Raw genomic sequence first — 19,268 nt, forward strand, 5'->3', positions numbered from 1 at the left:
AACACACACTCATCATCCATTTGAGAACGTGGACCAGCACGAAATAAGAAAAGAAAAAGAACACACACTGGTGCACGTCTCATCTTTTACAGGGATGGCAGCCGCAACACTTTTTATGAGGGGCATCGTGATTTGCTCCCAAGCCTTCCGTTTTAATGGCTTGGGAGAGAGGTGTGACAAGGAGATCCAACGGCGAAAGGGCTGCGTTACGCCAGCTAAAAATACTCCTGTGGTCAAAGCACAGAGCGGATGAGAGTGTGCCAGAGGTAGGGAGGGAGGCGAGCCTGCGGCGTGTACAAACAAATGCCCCAGCGACAGCGGGAATGTACACACAGCCATTGTCTGAGGTTTCCTACACCTTCAGGGGCTCATTCTTCTGCTGAGATGCACAAACATAGATGCTTTTTTTTTTTTTTTTTTTTTGACAGTGTATCTCAAGGAGTGTAAAAGCAAAAGCCACGGCTAAATATAGCAGGCTGTCACATGCTGCGTTTAGTCACATTGCGATTCATTGTAAACTGCAGCATGCATCGCACCACAGCTCCCTCAGCCTTGCCTTGCCTGTGTGTTTTGAGGGTAGTTTTTTTTTTTTTTTTTTTTGCTTGTGCACATCCCGCTCCCCTCCCTCCAATTCAGAAGTGCAAATGCAGCTGAGCAGTCAACAAGCAGGCAGTTTTGATGGTCCTGCTGAGCTCTAAAATGTACAGGCATGTCTGAAACAACATGGAAAGTGCTGGTGAGAGGGGGGTGAGCGGATGAGTCACTTTTAAAGCAAAGCAGGCAAACTGAAAAAAAAAAAAAGAGAGAGAAAGATCTGTGTCTTGACTCAGTTCCCAAAATCTTCAGCTGATGCTTCACTGCAGACTCTGAAGTTCAGCTTATTTTTCCTCTCATTTGTTCTCTTATTTTTATGTCTTACATAATGGAGCTTTGATTCATAGAAATCTATTTATATAGTCTAGGATTTGGGCCAAACTCTGAAGTCCTAACTCTGCCTTTACTCAGGCAAGACGGCCATTGTTGTTAGCGATATGAATGAGGTTTGCTGACCCTGTTTGTTCGGGGCTGGATTCCTGGGGGCTACGCTGGATAACACTGCAATTTCTTATATCCTTGACAGGGGAGTGATTTAGTGGAAGGAAACCTAGCCCGGGCTGCAGCTGCAGGACAAAATACACCCTTTGCTCGGGGTGGCTGGGTGTAAGCGGGGCACCACGCGCGCCAGGTCCGTCTAAGGAGCTGGTGGAGCCAGCTGACCTTTTATCTGCCGAGCTGGCAGAGAGGGGACGGCTGCCAGAGAGAGAGCTCCCCGCTGACATCAGAGTTATTCCTGGGGCTAGCTGGAAAACAGCACGAGAGAATGCTCTTTGCTGCAGCGCTGAGGCCGACTGCAAATGCTTCCCGTGAAAAGAGCAGCCCAAGCCCAGCTAAGCAGGTTAGAGGGGCAGAACTGAGGGAGGCTGCTTGCCTGTGCACTGGGACCAGAGGCTGGGGGGTGTGCTCCCTGATAAGGGGGGAACCCCAAAGGAAGCCCCTCTGGGGGCTGGACGTGCCCAGGTATATTCTTGGCAGTCTGCTAACGCCTCAGCTCACCAGCCCGTGTTTATTTCAGTGCAAATGCTCTTATAATCCTGTTTTTCATGGCTGCTTGTGAGAATGTGGCATCTTTGATTCTGCTGCCTCTTGGTCATGTTCGATGACACCATGCTCACATTTTTAGCCGGGCTAAAAGGGATTGCTGTAATGATTCGGGGAGAACCAGGGAAAATGCTTTCAGTTTATACTAAAACACATGCACACACACAAATCTATCTATCTATCTGTCTGTCTGTCTATCTATCTGTCTATCTATCCATCTATCTATATTTGTCCCCTTGCTAATTTCTCGCAGTTCAGAATGCAAGCACCGTAGATAAGGTGCTCCAGTTTTTGGCAATACCAGAGTAATGAAATAGCCAAACAAGCACTCCTTCGCCCTTCCCTCCCTCAGCTATTATTCCGTGAATGTCGGAGATAAATGTCATTTGTAAATCCCACTCATTGCTAACATTAGTGCTATGCATATGTACTTCCTTTGACAAGTAACCCTACCAGTGAAATCTGTAAGGCAGCAAACTTTAAGCAGTTTTCTTTTAAGCATGGATAATCAGTAATTGGGGGCATCTGTCTCTGCTGAACACCCACACTCGCTCTTCTTTAAGGTGTTCCAGGTTGGTGACTTACAGTCAAGGTAAAAGAGCCTTGGAACATTTGATATCCTTTCTCTTAATTACAAAGTCCATTATCAACCTTCTCCCTGCTGGAGTGGCTTTTCCTTTCTCTCTCTTTCTCCTTCATTTTCCAGAGCTAACCTGTGCATAACACAGGCTGCAGCCAAGCATGCACTCTGCCGAGTGCATTAACTCCTGTGATGAGAGGCTGCCACACCATCCCTACAGCTGGAGAGCTACACACTCAGCTTCTGCTCCTTGTCACATGCACCCCAGCAATGTGGGGAAACAGAGCTGGCCCCCAGGGGAAGGGACAGCCCTGAAGGATGTCAGTCCCAAGGCTCAGCCCTCCCGCAGCCACTGCTTGTCTCCCGCCAGCTCCCCAGGAGACTCATGAGGCCGAGAGCAGTGCTGCTCTTGTAATGGTGCTGCCCTGTACCAGGAAATCTGAGGACCTCACTTATGGGACAAAACATCCCCTTTTTAGGGAAATATGCTGTTCCTTGGCAGCCTGTTTCATCCAGGTTCAGATCTGTGTCTGGTTGTGGTGCCGCAGGAGGCATCATGATGGGTACAGCCTGTGGAAACAGGTCACCCAGCCTGGTGGGCAGAGCTACTCTTTCCCCCAGTGCAGGGAGGAGAGCATTTTAACCCTCTGCTTCTCTCCCAGGCTATTAACAAGAGGGAGGGTGATGTCATTAAAATTAGAAAGCTGCTGCCCCTTGGCTCCTGTTGTGCTGGAGAGCAAGGGCTCCAGGAGGCTCTCCAGAGCTGAAGCCTGTTAAGGTCCCACCTTCTGGAGGTGCCTCTTTCTCCTCGGACTCCAGGCGGGCCCTAGGGAAACTTGGGTCCAAAGTCAGACCTGGGAGGTGGTAAAACTTTCCTTCCATCTCATCCAGGTATCTTGAAACCTTGAAGCCACTGAGAGTGAAAAAAGGACCGAACAGAAATCCTAAAAGATAAAAACAAAACAAAACAAAACCCTCTTTGCTTAAAAAAAGCCATTTTGTGAAGTTATTTTTCAAAGTATGATGATGATGATGATACTAAACCACTGGATTTAGGAAATTAATATGCTTCCAGGCTGAGATATCTGCAAGTCAACCTTAAAACCCTTGCAAATACTGCCATGATTGCGCAGCTATAAACTTCTAAGACCAGAAGTTAATAACAGAGGCACTGTCGCTAATAGACATTTAACTGCAACAACACTGGTAGGTGATACAGCAATAATGAAAATAATGGTCCCATGCAAATAAAGGACGGGTAATGTCTTTCCATGATAGCCCTGCACCACGCTGAGCGCACAGCGCAGTCACGGCTCCTGCACGTTCCCGTGGTTTTACGAGGAGCAGGCTGCAACCCACTGGCTCTCCCCATTGCGCATGGCTCTCTGTGTGGAGGTTGCAAGGGATTCAGGTGCACCTAAACTGAGGTGACCCAGGAGAAAACTGGGCTTCCTTGAGTTGCCTCTCGCTGTAATAATTTTTCTTCTTAACAAGCATTGGGCTATGTGAGAAAAGGGGCATGCACGTAACAGCCCAGCACCAGGGACTGGCGCCTTGGCCAGGGGGTTCCCCTCCCCTTGCCACAGACACTGAGCTCCCCACAGCCCTGTCAGCCTCCACGGTGGGGAACACAGGGGCACTGCAGTGGTCCACATGGGACCTCCGTGTCCCAAGAGCCTTGCATGCCCCACAACGGCTCCTACTGGGCTCTTTCCAAAGCTCTCTGCAAGCATTGCAGCACCAGCACAGCCCATCCCTGCAGCTGATTCCTCCCTCCCAGTCCTCTGGCAGAATGAGTTTATCTCATCCTAAACATGGATGGAAGGAGAGAAATCTCCAAGAAAATGGAGTTTCCAGAGTTAAGCCAGGAGGAGAGCAGGTAAGCTGCAGCGGGCTCCCCTCTGCTGCTGCATCCTGTGAGAGCACGCCTGGCCCCAGTGGTGACCCACACGCACAGTGAATGCATACTCGCAAGGTGGATATGACTAAAACAAATAAAAAGAAAATTATTTTCTTCCTTTCAGCCCTGCCACTTCACTGCTTGAGTAAAATTGACTCTTAACCTTTAATTTGCCGATTATTTGCATCCTTCAGGCTTGGTGGGACCTGCAAGCAACACCACGTCTGCCGTGGCTGCCTCCTTCACCCCAAAGCGTGGCAGTTGTTACAGGCAATTTTGCTTTTGCTGTTAGCTAATGAGTTTGGTCCGATGGGGTGCTGCGACTGGATGCTTCTTTAAGAGCTCTTAGTGGGAGCACAAGCTTGGGAAAAAAAACAATCTTCCTGAAATGGAGATTTCCTTGTGAAGTGGTGACCTAAGTTTTCTTTCTGTATGCTTGGACGATATTGTTAAAATGTGGCCACACAGCTTGGTGGAAGGCAAAACCAACAGGAATATAAACATGGCTTACAGCTATCTGTTCTGAAATATATGCCTAATAACCACAGATCACTTTGCAACTTTCTCCTCTAGTCCTAAATAAATGCTCACGGACACCAGCAGAGCGAGTTCAGGCCTCATAAAGCCCTACAGCCATGTACGTACTTAGCTGTACCTTCCCCTTTATCCTCCATTGCTGTTGTATTTTTGTTTTACCCTATAGCAATCACCACAATCTCATCTGTGGTCCTAGTATATGTATTTTTTTTCCTAACAGGGAGGAGTCTGTTGGTGCTTCCAGGAGGAGAGTGAGTGTTATGTAGCTTTTGGGGATGGTAGGGGAATCCCTGCTGGGTATTTAACCTACATTTGTTTTCAGTTTACAGGAGTGTTCGGTTCTAAGTCTGCTGTTAAAGATGAAAAGGAAGGAACTCCAGTAATTCAATAGGATTTATCTGAATTGCTGAAAGGGCTACAGGAATAATCTTTGTAGTGTCTTTTCACTGAAACCACAAAGTCTTGAAACAGGGAGGAGATTACTGGACAAGTTAAATTCCCTTAGAGCTGACAGCCTTACCTTTCCCCAGTTAGCAACTCATTTTAATTGTAAAAGAAGATGTTCTCTGTCCTAAGCTCAGCATTTGACTGACAAATTCAACACCATGAGGGCAACACTAGCCCCTGGCAGCCCTCAGCAGGTTGACGAGAGAAGCAAATTCTGCGAAAGAGGGAAACAAAGGCGAGCAGCAAGCCACACAATGCATTTTTGTCTGCACGTATGTGAAGTTCATTGTCAGAAGCCATCCTTTCCTCCGACCGCTGCAGAAGGCTGTGATTGTGGATATCGCCAGCAATGGTTTTGAAGTAACGGGGGCTCTGGCACATCTAGGCAGCTGTGCTGGATGTTCAAAGGACAAAAGGGAAGGCCCCTGAAGCCCAAGAAACTGGAGCAAGGCGGGGGAAGGGGAAATGCACATTTCTCTTTATAACAGCAGCTACTGTGTGGCTGTGCTTTCCCTTGTAAAAACTCTGCTGTGAGATCTGCTGCATCCTAAATTCAATATTCGGTGCTGCAGAACAAGGAATTGGTTAAGCACTGGGCAGCATTTTACAATCCTGCTGAAGTGTTTTTTTCCCCCAGAAATTGTCTGCTTAGGAGCATTTTTGCATGTTACAGTCTTGTCTGTGCTTTCAGCGTGTCTGCAGTTTCCCATACAGAACATCTGTAGGGCGTGTGTAAGCAGTGAAGCTGGCAGTGGGCAAAGCAATTGCTTTGGTGAATCAGGTAACTGCTGGGCAAGTCACCCCAAAGAAAAGCCGACCTCTCTCTCTCGACAAAAGCAAAGCAGTCCTCGTAGCATAAGGATTTTCAGATGTTAATGCAAGGATTTTTTTTTTTCTGGTGACCGAAGTAGTCAGCATTTTCTCTTTAAGTAAACATGCCCACTTTACGCCTTGCAGATCTCTTGTTTGTACTGCACTGACGTGTAACCTTTCCAGGCTGCCTGCATAGCTTCTTAGCACCCAGCAGCTTAACGTTTTTATTGCAGCAGGAGATTTGCTGCAATGGTCATTTCCTTCTCCCATCGCTTGGATTACTCCATCATCACTTTTTTCGCTGCCAGCTCCTTTCTCTCTTTGTTGATCACATCCCTGTGCTGGCTCTCGCCTCTGTGATATCAGGCAGAAATAATTTCTCTTCACTTGCAAGCTCTATTAGAGCCTATCCCCACCCTGCCCATAAACCTTCATTCACTGTCAGGAGGTTGACTTCCACCTTCATCAGCCATAAGCAAGCACCTCTGCTATTTTCTCCCCAGGCTTGGGAGGAACTCCTCATTAAAAAAATTGCAACGCTCTCTCTCTTTCTTCCAGCCCTTGCTTTAAGAAAGACTTTCTTTTGTGCAGGGCAGGCCCAAATCTTGCCATTGTTTTGCTTGACCTGCTGCCCACCAGGATGGCTAAAACTGCCCTGTGCTCTCTCATGCGCTCTGTTTCTGGGTCCAGTTTTTCACATTTGGGTGGAAAGCAAGGACTGTGTTTTCATGCGCTGAGCAATACAATGGGGATCCCAAGCCTGTGACAACCACCCATGACTCATTGTATTGGAGCGTGCTTGGGCAGAAGGAGAGGAAGGGAGGGGAAGGTACATAGAGTTTTTAAGAAGCTCCTTTCCCTCCCTTTAAACACTTTCTTTGATACACCTCAGCACCGTCCCTCCAGGGGAACGCAGTGTAAACCTCCCGGACCTTTGCCTCAACCTCCAGCTGCCATTTGAAGGGGTGTGCTCCAGCCTGGCTTTCTCCAGGAATGCAGGGAACTACACAGGATGCTTTCAGATATTGCATTACAGTCTGAAACCGAGGGAGTGCTTTTGAGTGGAAAACCCAAGTCAGCCTCAAAGAATTGGGAATTTGGTTGATATCCAGCTCCTTCTGTGCGGCTCTGCTTTTCGCATTGTCCTGCCGTCTCTTTTCCTCTAGGCTGAGTTGTGGGGAAAGTTTGGTTCTTGCTTTCTCCAAGAGCTTTACTATTCTGAACAGCGCCGTGTTTTGCTGTTGGATGTGTCCTCCCTTCTTTATGTGATTATCCATAGGAGGAGAAGCGTCACACGCAGGAGAGAAAAGAGTGCTGTAAAGGACAGCTTATAAATGACTTCAGTGAGGCAGAGTGATGTGTCATTCTGGCAGAGAGCCCATTAAAGAGGAAGCATTGCTCTTGAATACATTCAGCTGGGGTTTCTGAGAACTCCTTTATACCCACTCATTATCCATTTCACGTTCTGGAAGTGGATGGTTATGTTTGCCTATGTGACGCAGATCTTAATAGTTTTCTGCAGTACTACATCATTTAGCTCTCAGCTAATCCAAAACCAAGCTAGTAATTAACATTAAATGCTGAGAAATGGATCTGATGTGATGAACACTCAGCACATAATGAGAACACAGAGATTTCTTACTTGGAAGCTGTAGTGGTCTTACAACATAACCAGTGGTTACGGATGCCCAAACAGAGCTGGGATTACCAATAGGAGATGGTAACACTTGCAAACCTAATTGTTGCTGGTCTGGTAGAAGTGGCACTCTTGGGCTCCACTTCGATGGATAACAGCTCTGGCATCTTTTGTCATTTCATAATGGTGTAATGCTATTTATTCCACAGAAATCCCAGCTGAGCCATGAATCACATGCAGATCAGGCACACCACTGAAAATGCAGCTGTGTCTGGGGACGAAGCTTGCAAGCAACTGCTCTGCAAGGCCGACTCATACTCTATGGAGCGGGACAATGCAAGTCAACCAAAATAATTAATAATAAGAAAATGATTTGTTAGGACAGTGATTAAGGGGCCACGAGAACTGGAAGCTGAGTGTGCCAGACCCTGCAAAACCAGCAGCTGGGTCCTGCTGGACAAAGAGACAGACATACACAAAGAAATGTTTAGGAAAGGAGGATAGTGTGGCGGTTCCTGTCGCCAAAATGTCTTCACCTAGCTCTGGACTTGGGCACAATGGGATGCAATGTTCAAGTACAGAATAAAATGGGATGGCAGCAAATACAAGACATGCATGCTTCTTTGTGTGATTTATGTTTTGATTTTTGTGTTTTTTCGGGGGGAGTGAGGGTGTCTTTTGTAGGGTTGTATCTCCAGTTAGGAAGACACGATTCAAGTGGAAATAAAAGATGAGCAGGGGGATGAGGTAAGGAATGAGAACAGGGGAGAAATAGGCGAGGAGAAAAGCACAGAGCGAAACCAAGGTGAAGAGACCACAAATGATTTACATAGATTTGAAACAAAGCCGATCAACCCAGGGCAGAGAAAATGCAGCCTGTACTGTGGAAAAATTTGAGTGCACCGTATCAGACTTTAGCCTCTCTCTGGCAAAAAAGTTCCACGTCCATATCAGGCAGATAATAACAAAAGTTCCTATAAAAGTTCACGCACAGTAGCAGCTTGGAAAATACAGTGCTGTGAATCCTAAAAGTATATATAAAAAAAAGATAGAGCACTGGCTGGTATTCAGTAGATTTACCCTGGAAAAATTAAGCGTTATGCAGATTCTACTAAAATTTGAACTGGTCTCAGACCTGAAGGCTGGATCACAAATGTGCATCCCTGGCAAGCGCACAGCTCTTCCTTGCAAATGGTCATTAACCTGTGGCTTGCCATGAGATATTTTATTTCGCCTTTTCTGATAGAAGTATGTTTTTAAAACTGCCATTAATAGAGCTGAACAGAAACTTTTCTACTAAAGCAGGATGTTCAGCATTGGGCTTATTACTTCATGTCCATCTCCCTTGGGCTTATGCCTTTGCTTTGTGTATTTTTAAGATCTTATGTTGCTTAGAATAGCCTGCAGTTGAAACAGCAGGCATTATCCACAGTCACCTCCTTGACTAAATTACTCCCAAATGACACAAAGAGAGGGGCTCAAGGGGGAATTCTTCATGTAACTTTCAGCAAGTCCTTCTTTTTTCCCCTGCTTTTATTTATTTATTTATTTTAGTGTAAAAATGTCACAGTAATGATCTGTCCTGTTTGCGTGCTGGTAATTTCATTTCCCAGCTTTGTTCAGTTCACCCTAAGTGCTTGGATCCAAAATTCACAAAGGGAAAACAAAAATATTTGAGTCTAGTTGGGTAGGATCAGCTTTGGACCTAGAGTAGGAATGAGGAAAGGTAATCTCTGGGAATGTGTCTTCATGCACATTCTGCAATGGCATACATTAATTTTTAATCTATTAATTTTCTAAATTATTCATGTCAGAGAAGTAGAATAGAGAGGAAAAGGAATGGCAGTCGGTACCTAAAAATGGTGTTCCTGCACATCTAATGGTCTTTTTCCTCATTTTGTGTGCCCTAATTCTTTTTCTCTCCACCCTGGTTCTCTTGCAGGCACAGCTGTGAATGTGTGCGAGTTACCTGGCAGCAGCAGGGAGGCCCACAGTGATGCTCCTGAGGCTGAGCTTCGCTGACATCCCAGCGCTGGTGTCAGTGCCAGCTTCAGGCGTCTCTGCCGGTCTTTCCTCCAGGTAGGACTTCTTCCCTAAGAGCACTGATTGCGGCTCCACACTGAAAATTGGATCAGGCATCTCTTCTGTTTGCAAAAAAGAAGTAAATTTGGGGGTTTCAAAGGTCCAGAAGAAGACTTGGTCCACAAGCGTTTGTGCTGATAGATGTGAGGAGAGGGCATGCTGTGGCTTGAAGGTGGCAATAAAATCATTGTTATTCTTCACTGTTAGCTTCATTGCTGTTGAAGCCTCTGCACTGTGGCATCATGGCCTGAGTCCACCCCATCACGAAAGGTGTAAAGCACCTGAGCTCTGGGGGGAAGCAGGCTTCAAGAGGGGCAGCTTTTCTTCATACTCTGCAGTAGCTGGCTTATGGCTCAGATGAAACAGTCACAGTGACCACAGGACATGTTACATGTATGTATGTGCAGAGAGTGGACTGAGGATTTTGAGAATCAGCTCGGACACCGGCCACAATTCAGCTGGAAGTACTCCAGAATGGACACAACGCATGAACAAGTCTATGATTTGGTGAATCAGATCAAGTTTTTATTTGACAGCCCCTTGTTTTACTAGTGTCAGTAGTGCACATGCCTGCAGGTAACACCAGGCAGACCTGGCCTCTGGCTCCTTCAGCCTCTGCTCTGACTGTCACGTGAAAACTGCTGTTACCTCAGGACGCTACACAAATCAAAAGCAGCTCGTTAAATATGCCTGCAGATTTTCAGACCCGTATCTCTCTGTGTATTTGGGTGACACACAGCACAACTGACGCTGATCTTGATTGCACCTTTTTTGCATTACCGTCAAACAAACAATGAAAGAGCTCTAAGCAGCATCCTCTAAGGTATTGCTGTCTGCATGCTGTCTCCCCGCTTGATTTCCTCAGGTCGGTAAGTCTGTAGGAGCAATCCTCTGCAGTAGCTTTTGTTTTAAATTAAAGATGCTACAAGACTATTATGTCACGAGGCATCAGGAAAAATACTCTTTCAGGAGATCAGATTGACACTTCGACCCTGTAAGTGCACAGTGCAGCAGCTACACATATTGCTGATGTTTGTGCAGGCACTGCATGAGGTCCTGGAGGGCAAGCAGGGACGCACCGCTTTGTTCTCTCACCTGCACCGAGTAAAGGCTGTTGTTATCGGTGCTCCGATAAATCCTGCCACAGAGTCTTGTTACCCTTGGAAGAAAAATAATACGATGTGTTACAAAGCTTGGTAGCTGATAAGGAAAGAAAAAAGGTTGCTTCCTTTGTTTTAAATAGGGGTTGTTTTGTGCACAGGCATCTGTGTAAGGGGATGCAACAGTGGTGAGGTTGGTCTGGTGAGGAGTTTAAAACCATGGCATTTAGAGGCCTGAATTCCAGTGCCCTGCTCTTTCACTTCAATGTAGTCTTTATATAAACACCACCAAACTAATAGCACGTTGCTGGCAAGTTCGAGGCCACTTTTCTTCATTGCCCAGGAGCCCAGCTGTCAAAGCAAGATCCAGCAAGCACTTCAGCTGGTATCTCTGGGGCTGAGACTTATAAGCAACCTGTCCTTATGTTAGCTTCCACAGCATCTACTCTTGGAAAGATGGACAGTGCTCTGCGACACCTTATTCTGAATTTGCTCTGAGTTTTGCTCCCACACACAGTCATGGAGCCATGAGGAAACTATGTGACAAGACTGATCACAGCCTCATGCACTGTCTTGTAGTTTGCCTCCACAAAACCACTGAGGCATGGACAGAAGGTATATCCATATGACCTGGCTGGAGTCCTGTGTTCTCCTTTCCATACTGAAAGAAGTGTAAGATCACTGCTTTGGAAAAGCCACCTGCAACAGCCACTGATGTAGGGAGATTGCTGCTGAATGGGAAATGGGGTTAAGGGCATGCCGCAACCAGTGCCACAGGAAAAGGGAAAAGCTGAGGACAGCTTACTCCCAGGCTGGAGATGGGAACAGCCACGGGAATGAGGTAACGACGTGGGGAGGTAATTCTGCCTCAGGTGTGAGGTGCTCCAGACAGCAGCAAGGCCTGGGAGGGGTGAGTGGCACAGCTGGCTCTTCTGCAGGGTTGTAGCCCTCTTCCTGACACAGCCACACCACCACCCCTGGCAGTGACCTCCACCAGACAGAGCCAAGCCTCTACCTTGTCTAGGCGGCCTATTTGTCAAGAACAAGATGCCTTCTGACTATTTTTCAAAGGTCAGGTACTCTGCACAGAGTAAAAAACATCCTGGCTGTTGCTGAAAGGAGTTTCATTTGGAAGAGATCTCCTGAAAGTCAAACACTTTAGCAATGGGCTGCGTCTGGACCATTAATGTGCTCAGGAGGACCCTGAGGAACAGCAGCCTAGGCAGTCCTGAGGACTCTCAGGGGACAGATCCTGACTGCCAGACCTTAGCTCTGCACTTCCCTGTGCGAAACCATGTGTGCATAGCCACAGTTGGTCCCCTACCTCCTCAGCACGTCAGAGAGGGGTTATACAGGCTGGTCGCCTCTTTATGTAGAAAATGGATGGATAGTTCATAATCTGGATTTGAGGCCTGACACTCTAAGTCAGAAAGGCCTGGTGGCTCTAGTTTTTTATTTGTTGCACTTTTGCAGACCCCAAGTAACTACTGACAGGACAGACTGTACTTCTTGCTTATCTTTAAGGTTTTGGCCACAAGGTGCTTTTATGCTTTCTGTTTTTCTGTAGTAATGCATTCCAGCCATAAACCAGCAATGGTCAGGGCACATTTAATCTAAGGGGATTCCAGATGGCTCTAGCAATAGAGTGACCAGCCTTTCAGTGTGTGGTCTGTGCTTAATTTGGGCCACTGTGAGCTGGCCTAAATAAGGAAGCAATATGAAAATACCTCTATATCTGTGGATTCTTCAGTGAGGAAGTCTGGAACTTTTGTAAATGTTTTGCTTTATTTTTAGTCATTAATGTCACAGAGCTATTAAATGTGGTCTGGCTTTCAGGTTTACCCTTTGCCAGTAGCCTTTCTGCAGGAAACCATTACAATTTTCTTGTGTAGGAGACCAGAAAAAGTCCTTGCATTTGGCAATTGCAAAATATTTTTGCACTTTACAACATCTGTTTGTTATTTTGGTTTAGGGCCTTGGGCAAATTCTTAGTTCACTGTCTGTCTTCCATCTCATATGTGCAAAAAAGCAAGTAAAGTTCATGATAGGTGCCCTGAACTTAACAGGTCTGAGCTTGATGGAAACAGCCTCTGGAGATTTTCAGAGCTTTAGGTACAGAGGAGAGCAGTCTGCCTATGGCTGTAAGCTAACCCTAGCACTAACCATAGCAGGCTCTCTGAGATGAACCAGGTGTGTCTGATCACTACACAGGTGGTGTTATCACCATTTTTTTTTCTAAAAGATCCCTTTCTGCTTACACTTATCAGCCTACCACAGAATGAAGATGAGGGGGAAATTGAAGGCTGCAGGGGTTGGACTCCTGACTTGTCTGCATTGCTTACATCCTCCAATCTCCCTCAATAAAGGTCTTGGGACCAGAGGGTATAAGCAGTGCACACAAGCCAGATATGGGGCAAGTGTGGGAAGCACCCTTTGAGGTGGGTTGTTTGGTCAACCATAGCCCTGGGCTGATGGCAGCTGGCATGTCCGAGGGGCTTGCATTGTGGTGGTGACCTTCAGGAGTGACCTCACCAAACTGTGCACACTGTTCTTATCTCCTGGGGCCCAGTACTCTGAGCACAATGGAACAATGCTTTTGTGTTTGTAAGGTTTTCTACAATGGCAGATAAGTAATTATCTAAGTAAGGGAAACTAAGTACCTGAAATAAGTAGATGAATTTTCTCATTTGCTTTGCCTCATCTCTAGCTGGACTGACTCCAATCTCCAATCGCAATTCCCCTTCTCCTTAAAAAATCAATACTCCACTAAATCATTGTCTTTTTCAACTCCAAACATGAACATTTTATTGCACAATGACATCTATCTCAGATCCAGGCAATCATTCACCCTGAATGCCCATGAATTTTAGGGGCCAATTTTTGATGATGTAGAAAAAAGCATAAATGAGTTACCTTAGATATTTTGGTGTACAGGTTCTGAAAAACACTGATAAACTTGAACAAAATATTTTGTCATATACAGCAGGGAGTATACACTGACATGACATAAACACACCATCTACTCTCACTGGAAATACAACATGACAATTTACTAGTCTAGCATAAGATCTCTTCATATAACCGGTCAGTCCGCACCATATGGGAGTCACCTGCCTGTATCTTAATTACATCTTATAGTCTGGCACCAAGGCCACCCTCAGCGTGCGTCAGTAAGCAACCCATTTTCTAGTGTTGTCAGACCTTATCTATAGAAAGGAGAGGAAGTGGTGGAAAGCACATGTTATGTTCTGGCAAAAAATGCCAGAAAGCAGCGATGGGGACTTGTGGGATTGTTGCTGTCAGGCTTGCAGGCTCAAGGTGAACATGCCTAGTTAAGCTCCAGACACGCCACAGGTTGGGGCAGGGTGAGCAACCAGGTCACTGGTGTGAGAATCAGAACTTCACTGAGACTTGCAAGCTTGAATTGGATTGTCAGCCTCCCCTGTGTGAGCACCATGGCTAGTGCAGAGTGATCTGGGAGTCACTTAGGGGCCACTCATGACTAAAGGCTTCAACTTAGACTAGTTATTTGGACTGCCCTGATCGCCGCAGGCTTTGGCCCAATGGCCCGGTTACATTCTGAATCAAGTGTCTTTGCCATAAGCTATGTGACATGTCAGGACAATGCTTGTTTGCATTTTTATCAGTTTCTTTACTCAAAGATGAAAAGTTTATTGAGTCAAACTGTGAAGCTTTTGTTCAGAGTAGTGTCTCCACTTGACTTGAGGGGAGCTTTGCTGGAATAGATCCTGAATGAAAAAGGAGGAAGGGCTTCAGGTTTTGACAGTGTTTTTCCTGACTTTTTAAGCTGAAGCACATTTGCAAGAGAACTATGACTGAAGGAAAGTTTTTGTGGTAAACATTGCAATTTGAGATTCAAACGAAATTGTAGAATTGTTGCCACGTGTGCTGGATCCTATCCCCTGATGGAAGCCTTTAGATAGACTTTGAATAGTAGAGTTGGTGAAATTAGTAATGATTTGAGTAATATATATAATTGAAATATTTTTGTGGAGTTTCTGCACTTCCTACAGATGTCTCAGTTGGACTTTTAGCAGTGGTGTCTTGCAATTTTGAACACATGATTGTAAGTGCATAAACTTAAAACAAGCATGTAATACTTTTTCATGCTCTTCACCCATTACTAGGCATCCAGAATAATAAAAGCTGATCAAGGCACAAAGGCCTCCTTTCATAAGTTCTCCTGTGCAAATATCTTACGAAAATAAAGGCATAATGAAGGTACTATTATTTTCTCCTCACACTGTTTATACATGCTACAGAGACAGAAAGGATGAAAATTTACCAAATAAGGAGGAACAGGAAAGTTTTTAAGTAGGTCTCAAGTGGGCTTCTTTTCCAAATGGAGCTTATTTTTCAGTGCATTAACGCAGAAAGAGAGAACAAAGGTGGGACACAGGGCAGCCTCTGGGCACATCTCCGGTTAGAACTGCCACATTGCATCTTCGTGGCTATGTGTGCAGTGACAGGGGTGGAGGACGTGACACCTGCAAAGGCTCATCCTGAAAAGATGAGGAGAAAGCTCAATGCAATGCCCACGGATGGCCCACTCTGCAGCATCACTTCTGTGCTCTGGGACTCCTGCTTGTTGTGCTGCTCACAGAAACTGTCACAACCTCATGCATGTGTTGTATTCACCTCCTATTTCCCATTAGATGCTTATGATCTTTGAATGAGGGTTGTTTTTTTCTCTGTTATGCGGGTGTAGTGTCTCATCATGTTATGCTGCGGTTCTCACTACTCCTTACAAATCCAATTGCAGTATGAGTAAATCTTCCTGCTGCTGTAACATAAAAGCTCCAGCAGTGAATCTAGGGTCAAAAAGGTAAAGGCTAGATGTGGGCCACTTAAACAACATCTCAGACATCAGAAAAGATCTAGAGGAATGAAGCCTCCTGCATCCCTGTGAGAAAGCCCTTGTCCCTTCCCGTCCTCCCCGTGTCCTGGAGGGGAGGGGAACCTGACAAGACCACAAGAAAGAGCTCAGTGAAAGTGAAACATCATTAAAATTATCCAATGGACCTCAGTAAAAATGTACTGAGCTGTCCTGGCTGAGAGAGACATTTTTCACACTGTAATGGCCACACAGCTCCCTAAGTGGAAGAAGGAAGGTCATTTACTTCACAGGAAAAAAAGAGTCTATGAGATCATTTATAACATTACTCACAACCATTATCTATCCCAAATCATTCTTATGCCTTGTCTGTGATATTGGCTGCCTTGCAGTGCTTTGAGTCTCTCTTAACATAAAATCCTTTCTTATTCCTTAATGGCATACCAGCTGAAATATTTAAAGCATTTGCAGACAAATGTACCTAATTGTATCCTAGATGCACGAAGGCCCCAGGGAACACTAACTGCTGCCACAGTCACATTTACCTGCCCTCGGGGAGTCTGTTGTTTCAGTAAAACCCTGTCAAATACAGGTTGGTTAATAAGAAAATGCTTTTCCACAAATAGAGCATATTTGGGCTCACATCCTGCACTGACTCATTCTTCCACCTGATAAAAGCTTCCTGACCTCTCCCACAAACTGCGAGCTTGCTACACCCCAATTAAAGGGCTGCGCTGGCTGGAGGGCTGGCAGGGCCCGGCTGTCCCACACCTGCACCCGTGGTCCTCATTTGCCTGAAGAAAGGCCCTGTTTTCACCTTCACAACCGGCCCCAAGCATGTGGTTACATTCAGGTGCAGAAAGGCAGACCTAAAGTCGGTCGGGAAGGTTAGGCAAGGAAAGAAGAACACATTCTCACTGGCCTTGAGCCATGCAGTGTCTTGTTTGAGTTAGCCTGAAGGCCCATATCCCAGCCCCAAGTGTGTGGCAATGGCTTTTCATGCGTGACCCTCACAGAAATCACCAGGTTCCAGCTTGCCATGATCTAGTGAACATCTTGACTAGTTTCTTCTCTGCATATGGTTTTCAGTGGTTTGACTAACAACTGCAGTGTGATGCCCAGTCCACCGCATGAGGGGCTGGTAAGGATCATTCAGGTTCTCCTGAATATTTGTTTTACTCACAGCCTTTATGCAGCTGGGAGTCCTACCCTGCACTTTCTGAAAACATTTGTTTTTGCTTCTGAGTTCGTGCTGCAGAGCATGACTGATGCTTTGCAGAGCCCTGTGGAAGCATTTGGGGCCTCCTGCAGGATCATCATCCTGTTTTGTTTACTTCAAGGATCTGGCGCAGTTGTTTCCTCCGACTGGGGCTAGCGAGTGGGTCCTGTTTACTCTTACCAGAAATGCAAGAAAAGATGATGTGCTTTTGTGGGCTAGGGTGTCCAAGAAGAAAAACACTCCTTCGTGTGTCCCACCACTGAAGAAACTACAGCTATTGCTCAGGATCTCTGCAAGCAGCCTGTGAGCCCTGCTTGTTCCTTAGCATATTCAAAATGACCACTGTGTTAGCAAGACATTATTTGAATAGCAGACAACTGTGGAAACATTTGGCAAGAAAACATGTGAGAGATAACAAAGCAATTGCAATCTTTGGCTGCCACAAAGCGGATTGTTTGAAAATCCTGCCCAGAAAGTTCTGAGGGGAAAATGTTACGTGTGGTGCCCCAGATTATTTTATACGAGACATTAACATTTTTGCTGGTTATGACTATCACATTTCCCATGCTACTGACAGTGCCCTGAACCGATACAAGGGCAAAAATAAATTGTTTTGCCCAGACCTTATAACTGTGAAAAAGCACACCCTATTCCCCGAAGCAAAAGCAGTTGAATGATCTACTCTAAGAAACATGACTCCAAGTATTTAGTGGCAGCCATCTCAGATCACTGTTGTGCAGCCTCAATAAAAATTTGAGAGGTGGGTGGAGAGCAACTGAGAGCACTATGAATGAGAATGGTTAGTCCTAAACCTGTGTTAAGGCTAACAGCCAAAGAATAAAGGAGCTGGTGAGGGGGAACACGTTGTTCTCATTATCTGCCAGTGGTTGCACATCTGCACTAAAAGACAACAAAAGGGCATTTTTTTGTACAATTGTACATTGTGTAATAAGATAAGAATAAAACTAATTCACATTATCTAGAATTTCTCAGAATGGTTGTAGTCCCTGTAGACATAGCTGACTATAAAATGTGAAAGTCTGAGTCACACCAGCAGATTGTACGTGGCAGAGAAACTAATCTGATGTAATAGAAATGTTTACAAGCTCAGTGACCCTTCTCCCTCCACCCTCCTCCACTTTAAAAAGCCACGTAAGGCCATGGATCAAAGCAATGAAGTGGCAGCATGCTGAACACTGAAACAATAACAGCCCTGACTTCCTCAGACGTCAGTAGTGCAAGTTACTGGAGGATTTTTACATTCACTGAAGAAGGTAATATAATCATATGCATCAAAGACTGAAAGTGGAGCTATAATGCCACCAACTCTTATCACTAAAATATTGCTAAACATGATTAAACATGGTTCAGTGGAAATATCAGAAGCTGACTACCCAGTGGGATCAAAAAAACAGCAAACAGTTCAGAAATGTGTACTCAGTTAATGCTTACCAGATGCAATCAATTTAGAGTAATAGTCAGTTCCAGTCTTTAATTCATATCTTTATGAAATGAGTACAGATACACTCCTCTTATGTCTAACAGATTTCCTGCCTCTATTTTTTTTTTTTGGTCTTTTCCAAGCAACACACCACCTTCTGTTACTTGAACTCTTTGTCCCTCCCTAAGAAAGCTGGAGGTCCCTTACAGATAACAAACCTGCTATTGCTTCCTGAGCAGATCTCAAGTTTGGTAAGGGTAAATGTGATGACACTAAGCATTTAGGGTTTTGTAAGACACGTGACTTCACTGCGCATGACACTGTGAAAATAAATGATAAATGCAAAGTCAAAAGAGCTCATAATGAACAGATTAAATGTTGCTTGTAAATGAGATTTTATCACCCTGGGGGATGTTCCTTGCAGTGTCCCACAGGATTCCTTTCTGGTCTTTGTGGAAAGTCTGCAGAAAAACAGAAAAAAATGTTGAAGTGTGAGGGATAGGTTAGCTAGAAAAATTGATCTGGATTACTTGTTAAAGGAAGGTCAGTTAAATAGTATCCATTTTGACAGCCAAATGAAAATCCGTGAAGCTAGGGACAAATAAAAGCAGCTTTCCTACAGGAATGGAGGCTCTGTTTCAGAAAGTGGTGGGTTAGCAAAGGATTTAGGTGAATTGGCTAGTAATCAATCCTATAGGCACTCTCAGGATAGCTCATAGCATAAAGGCCAATTTGGATCTCAAAGAAGAGCAGTGATATATTTAGCTGCCCTACTCAAGTGCTGGAGAAAGCTCAGACGAAAGCAACAAGACTGATCAGAAGTTTAGAAAATGTCAAGTTGGGGGGAAAAACTGAACCATGAGAATGTGTCTAGTCTGAAAAAGACAAGACAACAACTTTCACACACATAAAAGGTAGCGGCAACAGAGACTGTAACGAAGTCTTGTCCATACCTTCTGGTGATAACACAAGAAGTACTGAGCTTAAATTGCACCAAGGAAGATTTATGCTGTCCTTCAG

At 45.3% G+C, this 19,268-nt stretch overlaps 1 long non-coding RNA gene across 1 annotated transcript in view; it reads left to right on the forward strand.

Moving 5' to 3' along the window:
- Window positions 1–665: 665 nt before the first annotated feature.
- LOC310897584 overlaps window positions 666–19,268 on the forward strand; it is a 40,899-nt gene continuing 22,296 nt past the window's right edge. The window contains exons 1-2 of the long non-coding RNA XR_014582399.1: window positions 666–1,435; window positions 9,494–9,630. This is a non-coding gene — a long non-coding RNA (uncharacterized lncRNA). The remainder of the gene's footprint in view (window positions 1,436–9,493; window positions 9,631–19,268) is intronic.

The sequence above is a fragment of the Anser anser genome (genome assembly GCF_964211835.1).
Source record: "Anser anser genome assembly, chromosome: 3".
Classification (NCBI taxonomy): domain Eukaryota; kingdom Metazoa; phylum Chordata; class Aves; order Anseriformes; family Anatidae; genus Anser; species Anser anser.